Source organism: Crinia signifera, chromosome 3 (genome assembly GCF_055691185.1).
Source record: "Crinia signifera chromosome 3, ASM5569118v1, whole genome shotgun sequence".
Lineage (NCBI taxonomy): Eukaryota > Metazoa > Chordata > Amphibia > Anura > Myobatrachidae > Crinia > Crinia signifera.
Genome location: NC_139219.1, coordinates 338268453 through 338286026, shown reverse-complemented (window position 1 = coordinate 338286026; position 17574 = coordinate 338268453). Strand labels below are relative to the sequence as shown.

Here is a 17574-nt window from a genome sequence, read left to right as displayed (position 1 = left end):
AAATAGTTTTTTGTCATGCAACATATAAAAATATTTAATCAGACTTAGCTAATTATGACAACTACTCACACCATTTTAAAAGAGAGACACCTTATAATATGTTAGTAAATCATCTCCCAATGCCATTTTTTTGAAGTTGTCATTCATCAATGGGGAATTAGCTCAGATGGTAGAGCGCTCGCTTAGCATGCGAGAGGTAGCGAGATCGATGCTCGCATTCTCCAAATGATTTAGCCTTTCATTTCATTTGTAGATACCCTTCACAGTCCAAATTTTTGAATCTTTCATTTTATTTGTGTATACCCTTCACAGTTACACATAGTTTTTTTGTCATGCAACATATAAAAATATTTAGTCAGACTTAGCTAATTATGACAACTACTCACACCATTTTAAAAGAAAGACACCTTATAATATGTTAGTAAATGATCTCCCAATGCCTTTTTTTGAACTTGTTATTCATCAATGGGGAATTAGCTCACATGGTAGAGTGCTCGCTTAGCATGCGAGAGGTAGCGAGATCGATGCTCGCATTCTCCAAATGTTTTATCCTTTCATTTCATTGGTAGATACCCTTCACAGTCCAAATGTTTTAATCTTTCATTTTATTTGTATATAACCTTCACTGTTACAAATAGTTTTTTGTCATGCAACATATAAAAATATTTAGTCAGACTTAGCTAATTATGACAACTACTCACACCATTTTAAAAGAGAGACACCTTATAATATGTTAGTAAATGATCTCCCAATGCCTTTTTTTGAACTTGTTATTCATCAATGGGGAATTAGCTCAGATGGTAGAGCGCTCACTAAGCATGCGAGAGGTAGCGAGATCAATGCTCGCATTCTCCAAATGATTTAGCTTTTCATTTCATTTGTAGATACCCTTCACAGTCCAAATGTTTTAATCTTTCATTTTATTTGTATATACCCTTCACAGTTACAAATAGTTTTTTGTCATGCAACATATAAAAATATTTAATCAGACTTAGCTATTTATGACAACTACTCACACCATTTTAAAAGAGAGACACCTTATAATATGTTAGTAAATCATCTCCCAATGCCATTTTTTTGAAGTTGTCATTCATCAATGGGGAATTAGCTCAGATGGTAGAGAGCTGGCTTAGCATGCGAGAGGTAGCGAGATCGATGCTTGCATTCTCCAAATGATTTAGCCTTTCATTTCATTTGTAGATACCCTTCACAGTCCAAATGTTTTAATCTTTCATTTTATTTGTATATACCCTTCACAGTTACAAATAGTTTTTTGTCATGCAACATATAAAAATATTTAGTCAGACTTAGCTAATTATGACAATTACTCACTCCATTTTAAAAGAGAGACACCTTATAATATGTTAGTAAATAATCTCCCAATGCCATTTTTTTGAAGTTGTCATTCATCAATGGGGAATTAGCTCAAATGGTAGAGCGCTCGCTTAGCATGCGAGAGGTAGTGCGATCGATGCTCGCATTCTCCAAATGATTTAGCCTTTCATTTCATTTGTAGATACCCTTCACAGTCCAAATGTTTTAATATTTCATTTTATTTGTATATACCCTTCACAGTTACAAATAGTTTTTTGTCATGCAACATATAAAAATATTTAATCAGACTTAGCTAATTATGACAACTACTCACACCATTTTAAAAGAGAGACACCTTATAATATGTTAGTAAATCATCTCCCAATGCCTTTTTTTAAGTTACAATTCATCAATGGGGAATTAGCTCAGATGGTAGAGCGCTCGCTTAGCATGCGAGAGGTAGCGAGTTCGATGCTCGCATTCTCCAAATGATTTAGCCTTTCATTTCATTTGTAGATACCCTTCACAGTCCAAATGTTTTAATCTTTCATTTTATTTGTATATACACTTCACAGTTACAAATAGTTTTTTGTCATGCAACATATAAAAATATTTAATCATACTTAGCTAATTATGACAACTACTCACACCATTTTAAAAGAGAGACACTTTATAATATGTTAGTAAATGATTTCCCAATGCCTTTTTTTTTACGTTATCATTCATCAATGGGGAATTAGCTCAGATGGTAGAGCGCTCGCTTACCATGCGAGAGGTAGCGACATCTATGCTCGCATTCTCCAAATGATTTAGCCTTTCATTTCATTTGTAGATACCCTTCACAGTCCAAATGTTTTAATCTTTCATTTTATTTGTATATACACTTCACAGTTACAAATAGTTTTTTGTCATGCAACATATAAAAATATTTAATCAGACTTAGCTAATTATGACAACTACTCACACCATTTTAAAAGAGAGACACCTTATAATATGTTAGTAAATCATCTCCCAATGCCATTTTTTTTAAGTTGTCGTTCATCATTGGGGAAATAGCTCAGATGGTAGAGCGCTCGTTAAGCATGCGAGAGGTAGCGAGATCGATGCTCGCATTCTCCAAATGGTTTAGACTTTCATTTCATTCGTAGATACCCTTCAAAGTCCAAATGTTTTAATCTTTCAGTTTATTTGTATATACCCATCACAGTTACAAATAGTTGCCATTGTTTTGAAGTTGTCATTCATCAATGGGGAATTAGCTCAGATGGTAGAGCGCTCGCTTAGCATGCGAGAGGTAGCGAGATCGATGCTCGCATTCTCCAAATGTTTTATCCTTTCATTTCATTTGTAGATAGCCTTCACAGTCCAAATGTTTTAATCTTTCATTTTATTTGTATATACCCTTCACAGTTACAAATATTTTTTTGTCATGCAACATATAAAAATATTTAGTCAGACTTAGCTAATTATGACAACTACTCACACCATTTTAAAAGAGAGACACCTTATAATATGTTAGTAAATGATCTCCCAATGCCTTTTTTTGAACTAGTTATTCATTAATGGGGAATTAGCTCAGATGGTAGAGCGCTCGCTTAGCATGCGAGAGGTAGCGAGATCGATGCTCGCATTCTCCAAATGTTTTATCCTTTCATTTCATTTGTAGATACCCTTCACAGTCCAAATGTTTTAATCTTTCATTTTATTTGTATATACCCTTCACAGTTACGAATAGTTTTTTGTCATGCAACATATAAAAATATTTAGTCAGACTTAGCTAATTATGACAACTACTCACACCATTTTAAAAGAGAGACACCTTATAATATGTTAGTAAATGATCTCCCAATGCCTTTTTTTTAACTTGTCATTCATCAATGGGGAATTAGCTCAGATGGTAGAGCGCTCGCTTAGCATGCGAGAGGTAGCGAGATCTATGCTCGCATTCTCCAAATGATTTAGCCTTTCATTTCATTTGTAGATACCCTTCACAGTCCAAATGTTTTAATCTTTCATTTTATTTGTATATACCCTTCACAGTTAAAAATAGTTTTTTGTCATGCAACATATAAAAATATTTAATAAGACTTTGCTAATTATGACAACTACTCACACCATTTTAAAAGAGAGACACCTTATAATATGTTAGTAAATCATCTCCCAATGCCATTGTTTTGAAGTTGTCATTCATCAATGGGGAATTAGCTCAGATGGTAGAGCGCTCGCTTAGCATGCGAGAGGTAGCGAGATCGATGCTCGCATTCTCCAAATGTTTTATCCTTTCATTTCATTTGTAGATAGCCTTCACAGTCCAAATGTTTTAATCTTTCATTTTATTTGTATATACCCTTCACAGTTACAAATCGTTTTTTGTCATGCAACATATAAAAATATTTAGTCAGACTTAGCTAATTATGACAACTACTCACACCATTTTAAAAGAGAGACACCTTATAATATGTTAGTAAATGATCTCCCAATGCCTTTTTTTTGAACTTGTCATTCATCAATGGGGAATTAGCTCAGATGGTAGAGTGTTTGCTTAGCATGCGAGAGGTAGCGAGATCTATGCTCGCATTCTCCAAATGATTTAGCCTTTCATTTCATTTGTAGATACCCTTCAAAGTCCAAATGTTTTAATCTTTCATTTTTTTTGTATATACCCTTCACAGTTACAAATAGTTTTTTGTCATGCAACATATAAAAATATTTAATCAGACTTAGCTAATTATGACAACTACTCACACCATTTTAAAAGAGAGACACCTTATAATATGTTAGTAAATCATCTCCCAATGCCATTTTTTTGAAGTTGTCATTCATCAATGGGGAATTAGCTCAGATGTTAGAGCGCTCGCTTTGCATGCGAGAGGTAGCGAGATTGATGCTTGCATTCTCCAAATGATTTAGCCTTTCATTTCATTTGTAGATACCCTTCACAGTCCAAATGTTTTAATCAATGGGGAATTAGCTCAGATGGTAGAGCGCTCGCTTTGCATGCGAGAGGTAGCGAGATCGATGCTTGCATTCTCCAAATGATTTAGCCTTTCATTTCATTTGTAGATACCCTTCACAGTCCAAATGTTTTAATCTTTCATTTTATTTGTATATACCCTTCACAGTTACAAATAGTTTTTTGTCATGCAACATATAAAAATATTTAGTCAGACTTAGCTAATTATGACAACTACTCACTCCATTTTAAAAGAGAGACACCTTATAATATGTTAGTAAATCATCTCCCAATGCCATTTTATTGAAGTTGTCATTCATCAATGGGAAATTAGCTCAGATGGTAGAGCGCTCGCTTAGCATGCGAGAGGTAGCGAGATTGATGCTCGCATTCTCCAAATAATTTAACCTTTCATTTTATTTGTAGATACCCTTCACAGTCCAAATGTTTTAATCTTTCATTTTATTTGTATATACCCTTCACTGTTACAAATAGTTTTTTGTCATGCAACATATAAAAATATTTAGTCAGACTTAGCTAATTATGACAACTACTCACACCATTTTAAAAGAGAGACACCTTATAATATGTTAGTAAATGATCTCCCAATGCCATTTTATTGAAGTTGTCATTCATCAATGGGGAATTAGCTCAGATGGTAGAGCGCTCGCTTAGCATGCGAGAGGTAGCGAGATTGATGCTCGCATTCTCCAAATAATTTAACCTTTCATTTTATTTGTAGATACCCTTCACAGTCCAAATGTTTTAATCTTTCATTTTATTTGTATATACCCTTCACAGTTACAAATAGTTTTTTGTCATGCAACATATAAAAATATTTAATCAGACTTAGCTAATTATGACAACTACTCACACCATTTTAAAAGAGAGACACCTTATAATATGTTAGTAAATCATGTCCCAATGCCATTTTTTTTAAGTTGTCGTTCATCATTGGGGAAATAGCTCAGATGGTAGAGCGCTCGTTAAGCATGCGAGAGGTAGCGAGATCGATGCTCGCATTCTCCAAATGGTTTAGACTTTCATTTCATTCGTAGATACCCTTCAAAGTCCAAATGTTTTAATCTTTCAGTTTATTTGTATATACCCATCACAGTTACAAATAGTTGCCATTGTTTTGAAGTTGTCATTCATCAATGGGGAATTAGCTCAGATGGTAGAGCGCTCGCTTAGCATGCGAGAGGTAGCGAGATCGATGCTCGCATTCTCCAAATGTTTTATTCTTTCATTTCATTTGTAGATAGCCTTCACAGTCCAAATGTTTTAATCTTTCATTTTATTTGTATATACCCTTCACAGTTACAAATAGTTTTTTGTCATGCAACATATAAAAATATTTAGTCAGACTTAGCTAATTATGACAACTACTCACACCATTTTAAAAGAGAGACACCTTATAATATGTTAGTAAATCATCTCCCAATGCCATTTTTTTGAAGTTGTCATTCATCAATGGGGAATTAGCTCAGATGGTAGAGCGCTGGCTTAGCATGCGAGAGGTAGCGAGATCGATGCTTGCATTCTCCAAATGATTTAGCCTTTCATTTCATTTGTAGATACCCTTCACAGTCCAAATGTTTTAATCTTTCATTTTATTTGTATATACCCTTCACAGTTACAAATAGTTTTTTGTCATGCAACATATAAAAATATTTAGTCAGACTTAGCTAATTATGACAATTACTCACTCCATTTTAAAAGAGAGACACCTTATAATATGTTAGTAAATAATCTCCCAATGCCATTTTTTTGAAGTTGTCATTCATCAATGGGGAATTAGCTCAAATGGTAGAGCGCTCGCTTAGCATGCGAGAGGTAGCGCGATCGATGCTCGCATTCTCCAAATGATTTAGCCTTTCATTTCATTTGTAGATACCCTTCACAGTCCAAATGTTTTAATATTTCATTTTATTTGTATATACCCTTCACAGTTACAAATAGTTTTTTGTCATGCAACATATAAAAATATTTAATCAGACTTAGCTAATTATGACAACTACTCACACCATTTTAAAAGAGAGACACCTTATAATATGTTAGTAAATCATCTCCCAATGCCTTTTTTTTAAGTCATAATTCATCAATGGGGAATTAGCTCAGATGGTAGAGCGCTCGCTTAGCATGCGAGAGGTAGCGAGTTCGATGCTCGCATTCTCCAAATGATTTAGCCTTTCATTTCATTTGTAGATACCCTTCACAGTCCAAATGTTTTAATCTTTCATTTTATTTGTATATACACTTCACAGTTACAAATAGTTTTTTGTCATGCAACATATAAAAATATTTAATCATACTTAGCTAATTATGACAACTACTCACACCATTTTAAAAGAGAGACACTTTATAATATGTTAGTAAATGATCTCCCAATGCCTTTTTTTTTACGTTATCATTCATCAATGGGGAATTAGCTCAGATGGTAGAGCGCTCGCTTAGCATGCGAGAGGTAGCGACATCTATGCTCGCATTCTCCAAATGATTTAGCCTTTCATTTCATTTGTAGATACCCTTCACAGTCCAAATGTTTTAATCTTTCATTTTATTTGTATATACACTTCACAGTTACAAATAGTTTTTTGTCATGCAACATATAAAAATATTTAATCAGACTTAGCTAATTATGACAACTACTCACTCCATTTTAAAAGAGAGACACCTTATAATATGTTAGTAAATAATCTCCCAATGCCATTTTTTTGAAGTTGTCATTCATCAATGGGGAATTAGCTCAAATGGTAGAGCGCTCGCTTAGCATGCGAGAGGTAGCGAGATTGATGCTCGCATTCTCCAAATAATTTAGCCTTTCATTTTATTTGTAGATACCCTTCACAGTCCAAATGTTTTAATCTTTCATTTTATTTGTATATACCCTTCACAGTTACAAATAGTTTTTTGTCATGCAACATATAAAAATATTTAATCAGACTTAGCTAATTATGACAACTACTCACACCATTTTAAAAGAGAGACACCTTATAATATGTTAGTAAATCATCTCCCAATGCCATTTTTTTTTAAGTTGTCATTCATCAATGGGGAATTAGCTCAGATGGTAGAGCGCTCGCTAAGCATGCGTGAAGTAGCGAGATCGGGGCTCGCATTCTCCAAATGATTTAGCCTTTCATTTCATTTGTAGATACCCTTCACAGTCCAAATGTTTTAATCTTTCATTTTTTTTTATATACGCTTCACAGTTACAAATAGTTTTTTGTCATGCAACATATAAAAATATTTAGTCAGACTTAGCTAATTATGACAACTACTCACACCATTTTAAAAGAGAGACACCTTATAATATGTTAGTAAATGATCTCCCAATGCCTTTTTTTGAACTAGTTATTCATTAATGGGGAATTAGCTCAGATGGTAGAGCGCTCGCTTAGCATGCGAGAGGTAGCGAGATCGATGCTCGCATTCTCCAAATGTTTTATCCTTTCATTTCATTTGTAGATACCCTTCACAGTCCAAATGTTTTAATCTTTCATTTTATTTGTATATACCCTTCACAGTTACGAATAGTTTTTTGTCATGCAACATATAAAAATATTTAGTCAGACTTAGCTAATTATGACAACTACTCACACCATTTTAAAAGAGAGACACCTTATAATATGTTAGTAAATGATCTCCCAATGCCTTTTTTTTGAACTTGTCATTCATCAATGGGGAATTAGCTCAGATGGTAGAGTGTTTGCTTAGCATGCGAGAGGTAGCGAGATCTATGCTCGCATTCTCCAAATGATTTAGCCTTTCATTTCATTTGTAGATACCCTTCAAAGTCCAAATGTTTTAATCTTTCATTTTTTTTGTATATACCCTTCACAGTTACAAATAGTTTTTTGTCATGCAACATATAAAAATATTTAATCAGACTTAGCTAATTATGACAACTACTCACACCATTTTAAAAGAGAGACACCTTATAATATGTTAGTAAATCATCTCCCAATGCCATTTTTTTGAAGCTGTCATTCATCAATGGGGAATTAGCTCAGATGTTAGAGCGCTCGCTTTGCATGCGAGAGGTAGCGAGATTGATGCTTGCATTCACCAAATGATTTAGCCTTTCATTTCATTTGTAGATACCCTTCACAGTCCAAATGTTTTAATCAATGGGGAATTAGCTCAGATGGTAGAGCGCTCGCTTTGCATGCGAGAGGTAGCGAGATCGATGCTTGCATTCTCTAAATGATTTAGCCTTTCATTTCATTTGTAGATACCCTTCACAGTCCAAATGTTTTAATCTTTCATTTTATTTGTATATACCCTTCACAGTTACAAATAGTTTTTTGTCATGCAACATATAAAAATATTTAGTCAGACTTAGCTAATTATGACAACTACTCACTCCATTTTAAAAGAGAGACACCTTATAATATGTTAGTAAATCATCTCCCAATGCCATTTTATTGAAGTTGTCATTCATCAATGGGAAATTAGCTCAGATGGTAGAGCGCTCGCTTAGCATGCGAGAGGTTGCGAGATTGATGCTCGCATTCTCCAAATAATTTAACCTTTCATTTTATTTGTAGATACCCTTCACAGTCCAAATATTTTAATCTTTCATTTTATTTGTATATACCCTTCACTGTTACAAATAGTTTTTTGTCATGCAACATATAAAAATATTTAGTCAGACTTAGCTAATTATGACAACTACTCACACCATTTTAAAAGAGAGACACCTTATAATATGTTAGTAAATGATCTCCCAATGCCATTTTATTGAAGTTGTCATTCATCAATGGGGAATTAGCTCAGATGGTAGAGCGCTCGCTTAGCATGCGAGAGGTAGCGAGATTGATGCTCGCATTCTCCAAATAATTTAACCTTTCATTTTATTTGTAGATACCCTTCACAGTCCAAATGTTTTAATCTTTCATTTTATTTGTATATACCCTTCACAGTTACAAATAGTTTTTTGTCATGCAACATATAAAAATATTTAATCAGACTTAGCTAATTATGACAACTACTCACACCATTTTAAAAGAGAGACACCTTATAATATGTTAGTAAATCATGTCCCAATGCCATTTTTTTTAAGTTGTCGTTCATCATTGGGGAAATAGCTCAGATGGTAGAGCGCTCGTTAAGCATGCGAGAGGTAGCGAGATCGATGCTCGCATTCTCCAAATGGTTTAGACTTTCATTTCATTCGTAGATACCCTTCAAAGTCCAAATGTTTTAATCTTTCAGTTTATTTGTATATACCCATCACAGTTACAAATAGTTGCCATTGTTTTGAAGTTGTCATTCATCAATGGGGAATTAGCTCAGATGGTAGAGCGCTCGCTTAGCATGCGAGAGGTAGCGAGATCGATGCTCGCATTCTCCAAATGTTTTATCCTTTCATTTCATTTGTAGATAGCCTTCACAGTCCAAATGTTTTAATCTTTCATTTTATTTGTATATACCCTTCACAGTTACAAATAGTTTTTTGTCATGCAACATATAAAAATATTTAGTCAGACTTAGCTAATTATGACAACTACTCACACCATTTTAAAAGAGAGACACCTTATAATATGTTAGTAAATGATCTCCCAATGCCTTTTTTTTGAACTTGTCATTCATCAATGGGGAATTAGCTCAGATGGTAGAGCGTTTGCTTAGCATGCGAGAGGTAGCGAGATCTATGCTCGCATTCTCCAAATGATTTAGCCTTTCATTTCATTTGTAGATACCCTTCAAAGTCCAAATGTTTTAATCTTTCATTTTTTTTGTATATACCCTTCACAGTTACAAATAGTTTTTTGTCATGCAACATATAAAAATATTTAATCAGACTTAGCTAATTATGACAACTACTCACACCATTTTAAAAGAGAGACACCTTATAATATGTTAGTAAATCATCTCCCAATGCCATTTTTTTGAAGTTGTCATTCATCAATGGGGAATTAGCTCAGATGTTAGAGCGCTCGCTTTGCATGCGAGAGGTAGCGAGATTGATGCTTGCATTCTCCAAATGATTTAGCCTTTCATTTCATTTGTAGATACCCTTCACAGTCCAAATGTTTTAATCAATGGGGAATTAGCTCAGATGGTAGAGCGCTCGCTTTGCATGCGAGAGGTAGCGAGATCGATGCTTGCATTCTCCAAATGATTTAGCCTTTCATTTCATTTGTAGATACCCTTCACAGTACTAATGTTTTAATCTTTCATTTTATTTGTATATACCCTTCACAGTTACAAATAGTTTTTTGTCATGCAACATATAAAAATATTTAGTCAGACTTAGCTAATTATGACAACTACTCACTCCATTTTAAAAGAGAGACACCTTATAATATGTTAGTAAATCATCTCCCAATGCCATTTTATTGAAGTTGTCATTCATCAATGGGGAATTAGCTCAGATGGTAGAGCGCTCGCTTAGCATGCGAGAGGTAGCGAGATCGATGCTTGCATTCTCCAAATGATTTAGCCTTTCATTTCATTTGTAGATACCCTTCACAGTCCTAATGTTTTAATCTTTCATTTTATTTGTATATACCCTTCACAGTTACAAATAGTTTTTTGTCATGCAACATATAAAAATATTTAGTCAGACTTAGCTAATTATGACAACTACTCACTCCATTTTAAAAGAGAGACACCTTATAATATGTTAGTAAATCATCTCCCAATGCCATTTTATTGAAGTTGTCATTCATCAATGGGGAATTAGCTCAGATGGTAGAGCGCTCGCTTAGCATGCGAGAGGTAGCGAGATTGATGCTCGCATTCTCCAAATAATTTAACCTTTCATTTTATTTGTAGATACCCTTCACAGTCCAAATGTTTTAATCTTTCATTTTATTTGTATATACCCTTCACAGTTACAAATAGTTTTTTGTCATGCAACATATAAAAATATTTAATCAGACTTAGCTAATTATGACAACTACTCACACCATTTTAAAAGAGAGACACCTTATAATATGTTAGTAAATCATGTCCCAATGCCATTTTTTTTAAGTTGTCGTTCATCATTGGGGAAATAGCTCAGATGGTAGAGCGCTCGTTAAGCATGCGAGAGGTAGCGAGATCGATGCTCGCATTCTCCAAATGGTTTAGACTTTCATTTCATTCGTAGATACACTTCAAAGTCCAAATGTTTTAATCTTTCAGTTTATTTGTATATACCCATCACAGTTACAAATAGTTTTTTGTCATGCAACATATAAAAATATTTAATCAGACTTAGCTAATTATGACAACTACTCACACCATTTTAAAAGAGAGACACCTTATAATATGTTAGTAAATGATCTCCCAATGCCTTTTTTTGAACTTGTTATTCATCAATGGGGAATTAGCTCAGATGGAAGAGCGCTCGCTATGCATGCGAGAGGTAGCGGGATCGATGCTCGCATTCTCCAAATGATTTAGCCTTTCATTTCATTTGGAGATACCCTTCACAGTCCAAATGTTTTAATCTTTTATTTTATTTGTATATACCCTTCACAGTTACAAATAGTTTTTTGTCATGCAACATATAAAAATATTTAATCAGACTTAGCTAATTATGACAACTACTCACACCATTTTAAAAGAGAGACACCTTATAATATGTTAGTAAATCTTCTCCCAATGCCATTTTTTTGAAGTTGTTATTCATCAATGGGGAATTAGCTCAGATGGTAGAGCGCTCGCTTAGCATGCGAGAGGTAGCGAGATCAATGCTCGCATTCTCCAAATGTTTTATCCTTTCATTTCATTTGTAGATACCCTTCACAGTCCAAATGTTTTAATCTTTCATTTTATTTGTATATACCCTTCACAGTTACAAATAGTTTTTTGTCATGCAACATATAAAAATATTTAATCAGACTTAGCTAATTATGACAACTACTCACACCATTTTAAAAGAGAGACACCTTATAATATGTTAGTAAATGATCTCCCAATGCCATTTTTTTGAAGTTGTCATTCATCAATGGGGAATTAGCTCAGATGGTAGAGCGCTCGCTTAGCATGCGAGAGGTAGCGAGATCGATGCTTGCATTCTCCAAATGTTTTATCCTTTCATTTCATTTGTAGATACCCTTCACAGTCCAAATGTTTTAATGGTACTTGTGAGTTATCTGGGCGTCCGATTTTTTGATTGTATGCCTTAAGTTAAGGCATACAATCAGATGCGATGCGATGCGATATCGCATCGCATCGCATGCGACCATCGGATGCGATGACCCGATTTTTCCATAGGAATCAATGTTAAAATGGACTGAGTCCATTTTAACATGGAATTCAATGGGAAAAAGGGGTCCTTTTCATACCCCTACTATCCAAGTGGGCATGGAGTTGGATATAAACCTGTGGCGAGCGTAGCGAGCCACCGAGCCCGAAGCGTGGCGAGCGAAGCGAGCCCCGCGAGGGGACGGTATTCCGTGTCCCCTCGCGGGGCTCGCTACGCTCGCCACGCTTCGGGCTCGGTGGCTCGCTACGCTCGCCACAGGTTTATATCCAACTCCATGCCCACTTGGATAGTAGGGGTATGAAAAGGACCCCTTTTTCCTATTGAATTCCATGTTAAAATGGACTCAGTCCATTTTAACTTTGATTCCTATGGAAAAATCGGGTCATCGCATCGCATCGCATCGCATCCGATGGTCGCATGCGATGCGATGCGATGTCCCGATCCGACCCGATTTAAAAATCGGACGCCCGGATAACTCACAAGTACCGTTTTAATCTTTCATTTTATTTGTATATACCCTTCACAGTTACAAATAGTTTTTTGTCATGCAACATATAAAAATATTTAATCATACTTAGCTAATTATGACAACTACTCACACCATTTTAAAAGAGAGACACCTTATAATATGTTAGTAAATCATCTCCCAATGCCTTTTTTTGAACTTGTCATTCATCAATGGGGAATTATCTCAGATGGTAGAGCGCTCGCTTAGCATGCGAGAGGTATCGAGATCGATGCTCGCATTCTCCAAATGATTTAGCCTTTCATTTCATTTGTAGATACCCTTCACAGTCCAAATGTTTTAATCTTTCATTTTATTTGTATATACCCCTCACAGTTACAAATAGTTTTTTGTCATGCAACATATAAAAATATTTAATCAGACTTAGCTAATTATGACAACTACTCACACCATTTTAAAAGAGAGACACCTTATAATATGTTAGAAAATGATCTCCCAATGCCATTTTTTGAACTAGTCTTTCATTATTGGGGAATTAGCTCAGATGGTAGAGCGCTTGCTTAGCATGCGAGAGGTAGCGAGATCTATGCTCGCATTCTCAAAATGTTTTATCCTTTCATTTCATTTGTAGATGCCCTTCACAGTCCAAATGTTTTAATCTTTCATTTTATTTGTATATACCCTTCACAGTTACAAATAGTTTTTTGTCATGCAACATATAAAAATATTTAATCAGACTTAGCTAATTATGACAACTACTCACACCATTTTAAAAGAGAGACACCTTATAATATGTTAGTAAATCATCTCCCAATGCCATTTTTTTAAAGTTGCCATTCATCAATGGGGAATTAGCTCAGATGGTAGAGCGCTCGCTTAGCATGCGAGAGGTAGCGAGATCGATGCTCGCATTCTCCAAATGATTTAGCCTTTCATTTCATTTGTAGATACCCTTCACAGTCCAAATGTTTTAATCTTTCATTTTATTTGTATATACCCTTCACAGTTACAAATATTTTTTTGTCATGCAACATATAAAAATATTTAATCAGACTTAGCTAATTATGACAACTACTCACACCATTTTAAAAGAGAGACACCTTATAATATGTTAGTAAATCATCTCCCAATGCCATTTTTTTTAAGTTGTCATACATCAATGGGGAATTAGCTCAGATGGTAGAGCGCTCGCTTAGCATGCGAGAGGTAGCGAGATCGATGCTCGCATTCTCCAAATGATTTAGCCTTTCATTTCATTTGTAGATACCCTTCACAGTCCAAATTTTTTAATCTTTCATTTTATTTGAATATACCCTTCACAGTTACAAATAGTTTTTTGTCATGCAACATATAAAAATATTTAGTCAGACTTAGCTAATTATGACAACTACTCACACCATTTTAAAAGAGAGACACCTTATAATATGTTAGTAAATGATCTCCCAATGCCTTTTTTTTGAACTTGTCATTCATCAATGGGGAATTAGCTCAGATGGTAGAGCGCTCGCTTAGCATGCGAGAGGTAGCGAGATCTATGCTCGCATTCTCAAAATGTTTTATCCTTTCATTTCATTTGTAGATACCCTTCACAGTCCAAATGTTTTAATCTTTCATTTTATTTGTATATACCCTTCATAGTTACAAATAGTTTTTTGTCATGCAACATATAAAAATATTTAGTCAGACTTAGCTAATTATGACAACTACTCACACCATTTTAAAAGAGAGACACCTTATAATATGTTAGTAAATCATCTCCGAATGCCATTTTTTTAAAGTTGTCGTTCATCAATGGGGAATTAGCTCAGATGGTAGAGCGCTCGCTTAGCATGCGAGAGGTAGTGAGATCGATGCTCGCATTCTCCAAATGATTTAGCCTTTCATTTCATTTGTAGATACCCTTCACAGTCCAAATGTTTTAATCTTTCATTTTATTTGTATATACCCTTCACAGTTACAAATATTTTTTTGTCATGCAACATATAAAAATATTTAATCAGACTTAGCTAATTATGACAACTACTCACACCATTTTAAAAGAGAGACACCTTATAATATGTTAGTAAATCATCTCCCAATGCCATTTTTTTGAAGTTGTCATTCATCAATGGGGAATTAGCTCAGATGGTAGAGCGCTCGCTTAGCATGCGAGAGGTAGCGAGATCGATGCTCGCATTCTCCAAATGATTTAGCCTTTCATTTTATTTGTAGATCCCCTCTACAGTCCAAATGTTTTAATCTTTCATTTTATTTGTATATACCCTTCACAGTTACAAATAGTTTTTTGTCATGCAACATATAAAAATATTTAATCAGACTTAGCTAATTATGACAACTACTCACACCATTTTAAAAGAGAGACACCTTATAATATGTTAGTAAATCATCTCCCAATGCCATTTTTTTTAACTTGTCCTTCATCAATGGGGAATTAGCTCAGATGGTAGAGCGCTCGCTTAGCATGCGAGAAGTAGCGAGATCGATGCTCGCATTCTCCAAATGTTTTATCCTTTCATTTCATTTGTAGATACCCTTCACAGTCCAAATGTTTTAATCTTTCATTTTATTTGTATATACCCTTCACAGTTACAAATATTTTTTTGTCATGCAACATATAAAAATATTTAATCAGACTTAGCTAATTATGACAACTACTCACACCATTTTAAAAGAGAGACACCTTATAATATGTTAGTAAATGATCTCCCAATGCCTTTTTTTGAACTTGTCATTCATCAATGGGGAATTATCTCAGATGGTAGAGCGCTCGCTTAGCATGCGAGAGGTAGCGAGATCTATGCTCGCATTCTCCAAATGTTTTATCCTTTCATTTCATTTGTAGATACCCTTCACAGTCCAAATGTTTTAATCTTTCATTTTATTTGTATATACCCTTCACTGTTACAAATAGTTTTTTGTCATGCAACATATAAAAATATTTAGTCAGACTTAGCTAATTATGACAACTACTCACACCATTTTAAAAGAGAGACACCTTATAATATGTTAGTAAATCATGTCCCAATGCCATTTTTTTTAAGTTGTCGTTCATCATTGGGGAAATAGCTCAGATGGTAGAGCGCTCGTTAAGCATGCGAGAGGTAGCGAGATCGATGCTCGCATTCTCCAAATGGTTTAGACTTTCATTTCATTCGTAGATACCCTTCAAAGTCCAAATGTTTTAATCTTTCAGTTTATTTGTATATACCCATCACAGTTACAAATAGTTTTTTGTCATGCAACATATAAAAATATTTAATCAGACTTAGCTAATTATGACAACTACTCACACCATTTTAAAAGAGAGACACCTTATAATATGTTAGTAAATCATCTCCCAATGCCATTTTTTTGAAGTTGTCATTCATCGATGGGGAATTAGCTCAGATGGTAGAGCGCTTGCTTAGCATGCGAGAGGTAGCGAGATCGATGCTCGCATTCTCCAAATGTTTTATCCTTTCATTTCAATTGTAGATACCCTTCACAGTCCAAATGTTTTAATCTTTCATTTTATTTGTATATACCCTTCACTGTTACAAATAGTTTTGTGTCATGCAACATATAAAAATATTTAGTCAGACTTAGCTAATTATGACAACTACTCACACCATTTTAAAAGAGAGACACCTTATAATATGTTAGTAAATGATCTCCCAATGCCTTTTTTTGAACTTGTTATTCATCAATGGGGAATTAGCTCAGATGGAAGAGCGCTCGCTATGCATGCGAGAAGTAGCGGGATCGATGCTCGCATTCTCCAAATGATTTAGCCTTTCATTTCATTTGGAGATACCCTTCACAGTCCAAATGTTTTAATCTTTCATTTTATTTGTATATACCCTTCACAGTTACAAATAGTTTTTTGTCATGCAACATATAAAAATATTTAATCAGACTTAGCTAATTATGACAACTACTCACACCATTTTAAAAGAGAGACACCTTATAATATGTTAGTAAATCATCTCCCAATGCCATTTTTTTGAAGTTGTTATTCATCAATGGGGAATTAGCTCAGATGGTAGAGCGCTCGCTTAGCATGCGAGAGGTAGCGAGATCAATGCTCGCATTCTCCAAATGTTTTATCCTTTCATTTCATTTGTAGATACCCTTCACAGTCCAAATGTTTTAATCTTTCATTTTATTTGTATATACCCTTCACAGTTACAAATAGTTTTTTGTCATGCAACATATAAAAATATTTAATCAGACTTAGCTAATTATGACAACTACTCACACCATTTTAAAAGAGAGACACCTTATAATATGTTAGTAAATGATCTCCCAATGCCATTTTTTTGAAGTTGTCATTCATCAATGGGGAATTAGCTCAGATGGTAGAGCGCTCGCTTAGCATGCGAGAGGTAGCGAGATCGATGCTTGCATTCTCCAAATGTTTTATCCTTTCATTTCATTTGTAGATACTGTGAGGGTACGAGTTCCTCAATCACTCAGACACCGAGCAGATGAAACCAAAATATGGTTTATTTTTATCACAGCACACGAAAGTAGATGAAGACAGGAAAAAGAGTCAAATGTAGCATATAAACGTTATCGGGTAGCAGTCCAATGGCAGTCCTTGTAGCAGCAGTTCCAAAGCACAAAACTATCACTTAATCCACACAGCAGTGATAG

General features: G+C 34.6%; 14 non-coding genes across 14 annotated transcripts; all 14 read left to right on the top strand.

Annotated features, from left to right (window-relative positions):
• The first annotated feature begins 151 nt into the window (after positions 1 to 151).
• TRNAA-AGC (transfer RNA alanine (anticodon AGC)) lies at positions 152 to 224 on the top strand. The gene has a single exon. It is a non-coding gene; the product is annotated as a tRNA-Ala (tRNA).
• Positions 225 to 1728: 1504 nt separating this feature from the next.
• On the top strand, positions 1729 to 1801 carry TRNAA-AGC (transfer RNA alanine (anticodon AGC)). The gene has a single exon. It is a non-coding gene; the product is annotated as a tRNA-Ala (tRNA).
• A 762-nt stretch (positions 1802 to 2563) lies between these two features.
• Positions 2564 to 2636, top strand: TRNAA-AGC (transfer RNA alanine (anticodon AGC)). Its single transcript has one exon. It is a non-coding gene; the product is annotated as a tRNA-Ala (tRNA).
• A 242-nt stretch (positions 2637 to 2878) lies between these two features.
• On the top strand, positions 2879 to 2951 carry TRNAA-AGC (transfer RNA alanine (anticodon AGC)). Its single transcript has one exon. It is a non-coding gene; the product is annotated as a tRNA-Ala (tRNA).
• Positions 2952 to 3509: 558 nt separating this feature from the next.
• TRNAA-AGC (transfer RNA alanine (anticodon AGC)) lies at positions 3510 to 3582 on the top strand. The gene has a single exon. It is a non-coding gene; the product is annotated as a tRNA-Ala (tRNA).
• A 1844-nt stretch (positions 3583 to 5426) lies between these two features.
• TRNAA-AGC (transfer RNA alanine (anticodon AGC)) lies at positions 5427 to 5499 on the top strand. The gene has a single exon. It is a non-coding gene; the product is annotated as a tRNA-Ala (tRNA).
• Positions 5500 to 6373: 874 nt separating this feature from the next.
• On the top strand, positions 6374 to 6446 carry TRNAA-AGC (transfer RNA alanine (anticodon AGC)). The gene has a single exon. It is a non-coding gene; the product is annotated as a tRNA-Ala (tRNA).
• Positions 6447 to 7636: 1190 nt separating this feature from the next.
• Positions 7637 to 7709, top strand: TRNAA-AGC (transfer RNA alanine (anticodon AGC)). The gene has a single exon. It is a non-coding gene; the product is annotated as a tRNA-Ala (tRNA).
• A 1844-nt stretch (positions 7710 to 9553) lies between these two features.
• Positions 9554 to 9626, top strand: TRNAA-AGC (transfer RNA alanine (anticodon AGC)). The gene has a single exon. It is a non-coding gene; the product is annotated as a tRNA-Ala (tRNA).
• A 2272-nt stretch (positions 9627 to 11898) lies between these two features.
• TRNAA-AGC (transfer RNA alanine (anticodon AGC)) lies at positions 11899 to 11971 on the top strand. Its single transcript has one exon. It is a non-coding gene; the product is annotated as a tRNA-Ala (tRNA).
• Positions 11972 to 13784: 1813 nt separating this feature from the next.
• Positions 13785 to 13857, top strand: TRNAA-AGC (transfer RNA alanine (anticodon AGC)). Its single transcript has one exon. It is a non-coding gene; the product is annotated as a tRNA-Ala (tRNA).
• A 243-nt stretch (positions 13858 to 14100) lies between these two features.
• TRNAA-AGC (transfer RNA alanine (anticodon AGC)) lies at positions 14101 to 14173 on the top strand. The gene has a single exon. It is a non-coding gene; the product is annotated as a tRNA-Ala (tRNA).
• An 875-nt stretch (positions 14174 to 15048) lies between these two features.
• On the top strand, positions 15049 to 15121 carry TRNAA-AGC (transfer RNA alanine (anticodon AGC)). The gene has a single exon. It is a non-coding gene; the product is annotated as a tRNA-Ala (tRNA).
• A 1821-nt stretch (positions 15122 to 16942) lies between these two features.
• On the top strand, positions 16943 to 17015 carry TRNAA-AGC (transfer RNA alanine (anticodon AGC)). The gene has a single exon. It is a non-coding gene; the product is annotated as a tRNA-Ala (tRNA).
• The last annotated feature ends 559 nt before the right edge of the window (positions 17016 to 17574 follow it).